At 35.8% G+C, this 10,287-nt stretch overlaps 1 non-coding gene across 1 annotated transcript; it reads right to left on the bottom strand.

Moving 5' to 3' along the window:
• Positions 1-9,715: 9,715 nt before the first annotated feature.
• Positions 9,716-9,789, bottom strand: LOC129481445 (small nucleolar RNA SNORD55/SNORD39). Its single transcript, XR_008657435.1, has one exon. It is a non-coding gene; the product is annotated as a small nucleolar RNA SNORD55/SNORD39 (small nucleolar RNA).
• Positions 9,790-10,287: the final 498 nt, after the last annotated feature.

Below are 10,287 nucleotides of genomic sequence, written 5' to 3'. Positions count from 1 at the left end.
ATTTTCACAATACTAATTCTACATATCTATGAGCATGGGATGTGTTTCCATTTGTGTCATCTCTGATTTCTTTCAGCTGTGTTTTGTAGTTTTCCTTATAGAGGTCTTTCACCTCTTTGGTTAAGTGTATTCCTAAAGTGTTTTTTTTTTCCTTTTTGCTATTTTAAAAGGGGTTGAGTTCTTGATTTGATTCTCAGCCTGGTTGCTGTTGGTGTATAACAGCGCTACTGATATGTGTACATTAATTTTGTGTCCTGAAGCTTTGTTGAATTCATGTAGCAGTTCTCGGAGCTTTTTGGTTGTGTCTTTAAGGTTTTCTAGGTATACAGTCATGTCACTGGCGAACAACAACAGCTTCACTTCCTCATTACCAATTTGGATGTCCTTTATTTCTTTCTCTTGTCTGATTGCTGTGACTAGGACTTCAAGTACTATGTTGAATAGAAGTGGTGAGAGTGAGCATCCTTGTCTTGTTCTAGTTCTCAGCAAGAATAGCTTCAACTTTTCCCCATTCAGTATAATGTTGGCTGTGAGTTTGTCATAGATGGTTTTTATTAGTTTAAGTATGTCCCTTATATGCAAAATTTGCTGAGGCTTTTAAGCATAAAGTTGTGAACCCAGAAAATCTGAGACGGGTCTCAGTTAATTTAGAAAGTTTATTTTTCGAAGGTTGAGGACACATCTGTAACACAGCCTCAGGAAGTCCTGACAAGTGCCCCAGGTGGTTGGGGCACAGCTTGGTTTTATTCATTTTAGGGAGATATGAGACATCAATCAATATATTTAAGAAGTACATTGGTTCAATCTGGAAAGGCAGGACAACTTCAAGCAAAGGCAGAAAGACTCAAAGTGGAGAGGGGGCTTCCAGGTCACAGATAGGTGAGAGACAAATGGTTGCATTCTTTTGAGTTTCTGATTAGCCTTTCCAAAGGAGGCAATCGGATATGCATTTATCTGAGTGAACAGAGAGATAACTTTGAACAGAATGGCAGTTTTGCCCTAAGCAGTTTCCAGCTTGAGTTGTTTTTTTTTTTTAACCTAGCAATTTTGGGGGCCCAAGATATTTTCCTTTCATATTTTCCCCTTTTTCTTTTTAAAAATATTTTGGAGAAAGCATTTTACAAGAAAACGAGTCTCTGGTTTCAGGTTTCATCCTATCTCTCATGGCTAGAACAGTTTATTTTTAGATGGGTAGGTCCCAAAAGCTCATTTTTAGCAGGTTGTGAAGTCCCATGTCCTATAAAGAGAAATAGATGGGAGGAAGGGAAAAAAAGCAACAACAAACAAAAGAACAATCCTGGAAAAATTGATATAGGCCACATTACTCTGAAGTCCATACACTAGTAGGCAGGTATGAAAGTGGCTTATGTATGTAAATAGGCTACTCTTGTTTTCTTCAGAAGTTTAAATTGTCTGGCTTCAGTTCGGAGGGCTTTAAGAAAGCACAACTTAGTTTCCAGTGACTCCAAAGTAAGAAAAATGGAAAAAAGAAGTAAAAAATTGAAAACATTATTTTGAAGACACGTAGCCAAGAAAAATTAGAATTTGGTTCAAACTGTAGAAAATAATAAAAATTGAAAAAACATTAGGCAAGACTAGAATCTAACAACAGGTGTCCTATAGTTTTGAAACATAATTATTCTTTCTCCAGTTTTCCATTTCTACTGAAAACAAATCATGGTAGAACTGGCTTGCTTTATTACATTTGGTCTAACTATTTGTATATGGTGCAGCAAGAATAATTTTTTTTACATAGGCTTTTAAATTGGCTTTGGTGGAACTTTTAAAATCTCAGATAAGAATTTTTAAAGCCAAGCCCAGTCACAGGTTTGTGTCATTAAATACCTATGAGTTGGGTGAATTTTGCCTCCTCTTGAGGTTCCAAGATAAACTTGGGGCTTCTGAGCCTGTCAGAAAGTGACATTCTTTATTTACCACAGGTTAGAAACCCTGTACATGGACTGTGTACACAAAATAAGGCCAGTTTTTCCAAGGGCTTTATTGGCTCCATAAGTGAAGTTTGATTCCTTAAAGGAAAGCACACCTTTCACAGCTTTTAGTATATTCTTATGCACAAAATTTGAAGCGTATTTCTCTCTAGCTGATTTCTCCAGAATTTGGAAACTATTTGTGAATATTTTTAACTTATGGCAAAACAGTTATTTGCAATAAGAAAAATAAGAATTATTATTATTATACCACAAAATAGGATCCGAGGTCATTGTAAAATAAATAAAATAAGAAATGGATTCTTATTATTACTATATCACAAAATAAGATCAGAGGTCATTGTAAAATAAATCATTCATTTAACCAATGATAACTCTAAAAATTAAAAAAAAAAGGTGAAAACCTTTATTCTTTGAGAGAGGAGACTTAATTTTCCAAACAATGAGTCCTAATAAAAAAAGCATGAAGCCAATTAAATTTGTTTTTCAAAATTTTATAACTAATATATAAAATTTTAATCTTAACCATAAGCTATAACTTCCATAAGCCTTTTATAACCTGTATTAAGGAGTTAGTTAATGCTTTCAAGAAAATCTCATTAATCTGACACAGGGGCCCATATGTCAGTCTTACATCAATATGCCCTTGACATTAATGATTAATTTATAGAAAAATTGAACTTATTTTATCTCAAAATTGGCCCTTACAATCTTACGCACCCACCTCTTCCACAATAGTCCCTGAGCCTTGAGGAGTTGAATAGCTTTAATTTCTTGCTCTGTGTCTCAAGAATGCAGTTTATTTTGATTGGCATCTTCTATGGGGCCTGAAGATGAGGCCTTAATTGCTGTCAGTGTTTAAGATTTAGCAGCACTTGGTGTCATTTTTAGACCCAGGAGTCAAAGCCCTGTAACTCAATGTCATAAGGACTTTAAAAGCACATAAAGGGAGATACATAGATGTAATAACCTTAATTTAAAAAAATTTTCATGTCAGTTTTTTTCTAAGCAAACCAAAACTTAATAATAATATGACAACTTAATCACATTAAAGATTTTTTAATATAAATCCTCTTATTGTGACTTGCACCAACCATTCATGACATGCTTGGACTTTCTGCTTTGTCCTGATCATCCCTCCTTCTTAAACAATCATTTTATTTTAGGACTAAATTTACCATACAAGGTTCTTTCTCACATAAAATTATTTCTCTTTAAGCTCTTTTACAACAAAAATATCTCTTTATTTTTATAACTTTCTTTGGATCTCTTTTTTTTTTTTTTGAGATGGACTGTCACTCTGTTGCCCAGGCTGGAGTGCAGTGGTGCAATCTCAGCTCACTGCAAGCTCCGCCTCCTGGGTTCATGCCATTCTCTTGCCTCAGCCTCCTGTATAGCTGGGACTACAAGTGCCCGCCAGTACGCCTGGCTAATTTTTAGTGGAGACGGGGTTTCACCATGTTAGCCAGGATGGTCTCAATCTCCTGACCTTGTGATCCTTCTGCCTCGGCCTCCCAAAGTGCTGGGATTACAGGCGTGAGCCACCACACCCGGCCTGGATCTCTTTTTATTTTCTGGTTCCTTTTGTTTTGTTTTATACATAATCTTTAAATAATCTTTGAATTAGACAAAACTTCACCTTTTTTTAAAAAGGATACACTTTTTTTTTTCAGTGAGAATGTTTTCTACAATATATATTTATTAGAAAATACCCAAATAATGAGATATCTATTAATTTAATATAACTTTGCATTCTAAATTATGAATTTAGAAATTATGAATTTAGTTTATCTACAAGTATTTATCTCATTACACTTGCCAAATTTTTTTAATTGATTACCTAGATTATTTATGAAAACTGTGATAGTCATCATTTAAAGTTATGAAACTACCATTGAAAAATTATAACTGAGACAGTGAAAAAAGATTTGACCTAACTGACTCCATCTTGCTCTTAACCTTTAAGTTATCCTTGTTCATTCCTGGGCATAGGCTGAACTAACTTTGGAAAGAACTTAGTTCATAGTTTAGCTTTGAAACAAAGATGATAACTGTCCTTTCCCAAAACAAGCCTCCTTATTGCCTGTGGACTAGACTGCTTAAAGCCACAAGATTAGAAGTTATGGTAATCTTACCAAATTTAAGATGCAGCTATTTTCATTAAACTGATATCAATTAAAAATTACACAAGCAAAGATCATTCTGTTTTAGGCTGGGTTTATAGTTTTGTAACCCCTGTGCCAAATTTTGACACCTTATAGTATCTGGCAGAGATAAGTATGAAATTGCTTTATTAATAAGTGCAAACCAAAATATATGCTGACCAAAACATATGCTGGCAATTCTTAAGACATTTCTAATATTACTTTACTGATCATTGTAAGGCTAGCTTATTTATTAAAGATTTTACTTAAACTACATAAACTTGAAAAGGTATTTGATTAGTCTTTACTTTTTTAGTATCTGATTTAAGCACTTTTTAAAAGCTAATTAGAGCTCTTTTATATCTTAGTAGTGAAACATTGTGTACACAACATATAAATACATAGACATATTAGGCATGCCAATAGAAATACATTTTATAATTCATAAAGACCTCCCACTTTTTTTTCTTAGACTTTCAGATTTTTGATAACCTGTTTTACAACCCTAAGCAGTTGTCAGCTAAATAACCTTAAATTTTCATATTAAAGGAAACAACTCAGGTGAAAATCAAATAGCAAAATTTATATCCTAAGGTACAAAGAGAAAAGATCTGGTGGTGCTAGAGGGAGATATTTTCACAATGCATTTAAAAGATTTTTTTTAAAAACAAAGACATTTATGAGTGTCTAAACTACATTATTCCTTAAAAACCTAAAAGTAGCCTCTGTTGCAATAATCATTTTAGTCAAAAAATCAGGTGAAGACAGAATTCCAACAACTGAGAAGAAAAAAAAAATTGTTCAAAAAAAACCAAGATCTTGGGAGAGAAAAACAAACAAACAAAAACAAAAACATGAAGCCCTTAAAATACAAACATGCACACATGCACACATACACACACGTCTCGTATGTTAGCATTTTAAGTAAGCTGACTTTTAACCACTGAGCTCCTTTAAAAAAAATCTTTTAAAATCTCATTATCATGTTTCAGCTAAGACAAAATGCTGCTAAACTAACAAGGATCACACAAATTATACAATTTCTGAGTGCTCTAAGTGTAAGCAGAAATTAACACCAGCTGGTAGTTAATGCTAACTTTAGTCTGAAAAGAATTTGATGCTTCAATTCTCTATTTGTTCTCTTTCAGACTTTTAGTTGTAGGCATTTAATGCTCTTAGCACCACTTTTGCTGTATCCCACAGGTTTTGATAGGTTGTGTCACTATTATCATTTAGTGCAAAGAATTTTTAAATTTTCATTTTGATTTCTTTGTTGATCCAAGGATCATTCAGGAGCAGGTTATTTAATTTCCATGTATATGCATGATTTTGAGGGTTCATTTTGGAGTTAATTTCCAAGTTTATTCCAGTGGGGTCTGATAGAGTACTTGCTATAATTTCAACTTTCTTAAAATTTGTTGAGACTTGTTTTGTGGCATTTCATATGATCTACCTTGTGCTGATGAATAGAATGTATATTCTGTAGTTGTTGGGTAGAATGCTCTGTATATATCTGTTAAATTCATTTGTTCTAGAATATAGTTTATGTCCATTGATTTTGTTGACTTTCTGTCTTGATGAGCTGTCTGGTGCTGTCAGTGGTGTATTGAAGTCCCCTGCTATTATTGTGTTGCTGTCTATCTCATTTCTTAGGTCTAGTAGTAACTGTTTAATAAATTTGGGTACTCCAGTGTTAGGTGCATATATATTTAGGATTATGATATTTTTCTGTTGGACTAATCCTTTTATCATTACATAATGTCCCTCTTTGTCTTTTTTAACTGCTTTTACTTTAAAGTTTGCTTTGTCTGATATAATAATATCTACTCCTGTTTGCTTTTGGTGTCCATTTGCATGGAATATCTTTTTCCACCCCTTTAACTTAAGTTTATCTGAGTCCTTATGTGTCAGGTGAGTCTCCTGAAGACAACAGAAACTTGGTTGGTGAATTCTTATCTATTCTGCAATTCTGTATCTTTTAAGTGGAGCATTTAGACCATTTACATTCAATGTTAGTATTGAGATGTGAGGTACTATTCCATTCATCGAGCTATTGGTTACCGGAATATCTTTTTTTTTTATAAGTCGTGTGAGATTTATGTTTTAAGAATGTTCTATTTTGGCGTATTTCAAGGATTTGTTTCAGGATTTAGAGCTCCTTTTAGCAGTTCTTATAGTGCTGGATTGGTAAAGATAAATACTCTTAGCTTTTGTTTGTCTGAAAACGACTGTAACTTTCCCTGATTTATGAAGCTTAATTTCACTGGATACAAAATTCTTGGCTGATAATTGCTTTGTTTAAGAAGGCTAAAGACAGGACCTCAATACCTTCTAGTTTGTATGGTTTCTGCTGAGAAATCTGCTGTTAATCTGATAGGTTTTCTTTTATAGGTTACCTCTTGCTTTTGCCTCACAGCTCTCAAAATTATTTCCTTCATCTTGACTTTAGATAACCTGATGACTATGTGCCTAGGAAATGATCTTTTTGTAATAGATTCCCCAGGTGTTCTTTGAGCTTCTTGTATTTGGATGTCTAGATCCTAGCAAGTTTTAGATTTCTCCTCTTTCTCAAGAATACCGATTATTCTTAGGTTTGGTCATTTAACATAATCCCAAACTTCTTGGAAGCTTTGTTTATTTTTTAAAATTCTTTTTCCTTTGCCTTCATCAGATTGGGTTAATTTGAAAGCCTTGTTTCTGAGCCCTGATGCTGTTTTTTCTACTTGTTCAATTTGATTGATGAAACTTGCAGGTGCATTTTGCAATTCTCTAAGTGTGTCCCTCAATTCCAGAAGTTGTTTTTGTTTCGTTGTGTTGTGATTGTTTTCTTATTTATCTATCTATTTTACTGGAGATTTCTCTATTCATATCGTGTGTCATTTTTTTGATTTCTTTAAGTTGGAGTTTACCTTCTTCGGGTGCTTCCTTGATGAGCTTAATAGTCAACCTTCTGAATACTTTTTCAGGCAATTCAGAGATTTTGTCTTGGTTTTGATTCATTGCTTGTGAGCTAGTGTGACCTTGTGGGGGTGTTAAAGAACCTTTTTTTTTTTGTCATATTACCAGAATTGTTAATCTCATTTGTTCTCATTTGGACAGACTATGTCAGAGGGAATATCTGGGACTCAAGGGCTGCTGTTCAGATGCTTTTGTCCCGTGGGGTGCTCCCTTGATGTGGTGCTCTCTCTTTTCCCCTAGGGATGCGCTTCCTGAGAGCCGAACTGCAGTGATTGTTATTTCACTTCTGGATGTACTCACCTAGTGTAGCTACCAGGCTCTGGGCTGGTACTGGGAAGCATCTGCAAAGAGTCCTGTGATGTGATCCATCTTCAGGTCTCTCAGCCGTGGATACCAGCACCTGCTTTGGTGGAGTAGCAGGGGAGTGAAGGGTCCTTGGTTGTTTTTTTGTTAAGTGCACTGGTTTTATGTTGGTTTGCCTCCATCCAGGAAGTGGCACTTTCAAAAGCTCATCAGCTGCAGTTGTATAGGAAGGATACAAGTTTGCCCTAGGTGGCATTTGGATAAGTATTCAGGTTTCTCAGGTCGTGGACAAGGCCATAGAGCTCCCAGCGGATTATGTCCTTTGTCTTTGGCTACTAGGGCAAGTAGAGAAACACCATCAGGTTGGGGCAGGGTTAGGCATATCTGAGCTCAGACTCTCCTCAGGAGGGACGTGCTGCAACTGCTGTGAGGAATGGGGGTGTGGTTCCCAGGCCAATGGAGTTGTTCCCATAAGGATTATGGCTGCCACTGCTGCATCACAGAGGTCACCAGGGAAGTGGGGAAAAGTCGGCAGTCACAGGCCCCACACAGCTCTTATGTAACCCACAGCCCAAAAGGTCAGTCTGACTCCCCAACAGCACCGAATTTATTTCCAGGCAGCCAGTGAGCAGGGCTGAGAGCTTGCCCAGGCTACAAGCCTCCTGGCTGAGAAAGCAAACTGACTCACAGTTCCCAAATGTCCCACGGAGCCTGTAGTGGCAATCCACCTTTTTCAAAGGGTCTGTGGATTATCTCAGCTTTCCTGGTGTGTTCCTGTTGTAGTTCTTGGAGCAAAAGTTCATGATGTGGGTCTCCACATGCTGCTTTGCCCATCCGAGTTCAGTCTGCATTTTTCAATGATAAACACATTTGTTTTGGAAACACAACCACCATGTCATCATCAAATATAACATAGTTGATGGTAACATAAATTACCAGTACATATTCAAATTTCCTAGTTGTCTCAGAGATACCTTGCTGTGTTTCAGAGATACCTTGCTATGTCTCAGAGATACCTTGATATGTTTGAATAAAGCCCCAAACAAAACATATACACTGCTTTATTTTTTTCCATAACAATATCATTCATTATACTACATATTTTATTATTTATTTGCTCATTGTGTATCTCTCCCATTGGAAGATCAGCTTCAAAATATCAATTATCAATATCAATTATACCACTTTTACTATTTTAGTGGTTTCCTTTAAGTTTGCAATGTACACTTACAACTAATCCAAGCCCTCTTTCAAATAACACTGTACCACGTTATAGATACTGTAGTTACATTACAACAGGATATTTTCAATTCCCCCTTCCTGTATTTCATAACAGTACTGCCATTCATTTTATTTATCAATAAGTGATAATCACTGAATATATGTTGCTACTTATTATTTTAAACAAATAGCTATATGTTGTGTAAATCATGAATGATAAAAATAGAGTGTATTTTATTTATGATCCACATTGATCATGTGATTCAAATTTCTAACTTATTGCATTTTCCTTCTTTCCAAAGAACTTCTTTTAACATTTATTGCAAGGTAGGTTTACTGGCAACAAATTCCCTTAATTTTATCTGAGAAAGTCTTCAATTTTTCTTCACTTTTGAAGCATAATTTCAAAGATAAAAAATTTTCTAGGTTGGCTATTTTTACTCTCCAACACATTAAATATTTTCATTCTACTCTCTTTTTGTTTCATGGCTTCTGAAGAGAAATCTGATGTAATTCTAATCTTTGCTTTTCTACAGGGAAGGTGTTTCCCATCCACTCTGGTTTCTTTCATAGTTTCCTTTGTCATTGGTTTTTTGAGATTTGAACATGATATGCCTAAGGGTTTTTTTTTGTTTTTTTTTTGAGACAGAGTCTCGCTCTGACGCCCAGGCTGGAGTGCAGTAGCGCAATCTCGGCTTACTGCGGGCTCCACCCTCCAGGATCCATGCCATTCTCCTGCCTCAGCTTCCCGAGTAGCTGGGACTACAGGCGCCCACCACCTTGCCTGGCTAATTTTTTGTATTTTTAGTAGAGATGGGATTTCACTGTGTTAGCCAGGATGGTCTCAATCTCCTGACCTCATGATCTGCCTGCCTCGGACTCCCAAAGTGCTGGGATTACAGGTGTGAGCCATTGTGCCTGACCGGGTTGATTTTTTTTGGTGCCTGTTGTTTGGAGGTGTTAACTTTGAGAAATTCTCAATCAATATTATTTCAAATATCTCATTGGGTTCCCTTTCTCTTTGTCTTCATCTTCTGGTATTCTTATTATATATGTTACACCTTTTGTAATTGTTTTACAGTTCTTAGATATTCTGTTCTGTATTTTTCATTTTTTGCTTTGTGCATTTTTTTTCACATATGTGACTCTTCAAAGTTCACCTCTTCACTGCACACTCAGGAGTCTGCAGCATTACCAAGGTGTCATCATACACTGCATTTCAATTTTGGAGGTATTGATTAACTTCTCCAAGCTCACTGATTTTTTTTTTCTCAGCTGTGTTCAGCATACTAACGAGCCCATCAAAGGTATTTTTTATTTCTGTTAAAGTGTTTTTTATTTCTAGTATTTCTTTTTCAATCTTCCTGATATTTTAACAATATTGAGTTTCCATCTCTTTGCTTACATTACCCATCTATTCTTGAATATTGTCTGCTTTTTTCAGCAGAATGCCTAGCATATTAATTGTAATTTTTTTTAATGGAGTTCCACTCTTGTTGCCAGCCTGAAGTGCAATGGGGTGATCTCAGCTCACTGCAATCTCCACCCTCTGGGTTCAAGTGATTCTCCTGCCTCAGCCTCCTGAGTATCTGGGATCACAGGTGCCCACCACCATGCCCAGCTAATTTTTTGTATTTTTAGTAGAGACGGGGTTTCACTATGTTGGCCAGGCTGATCTTGAACTCCTGACCTCAGGTGATCCACCTGCTTCG

Source organism: Symphalangus syndactylus, chromosome 4, assembly GCF_028878055.3.
Source record: "Symphalangus syndactylus isolate Jambi chromosome 4, NHGRI_mSymSyn1-v2.1_pri, whole genome shotgun sequence".
Classification (NCBI taxonomy): Eukaryota; Metazoa; Chordata; class Mammalia; order Primates; family Hylobatidae; genus Symphalangus; species Symphalangus syndactylus.
Note: the sequence above shows the minus strand (reverse complement) of the source record. Positions and strands in the feature narration are given on the sequence as shown.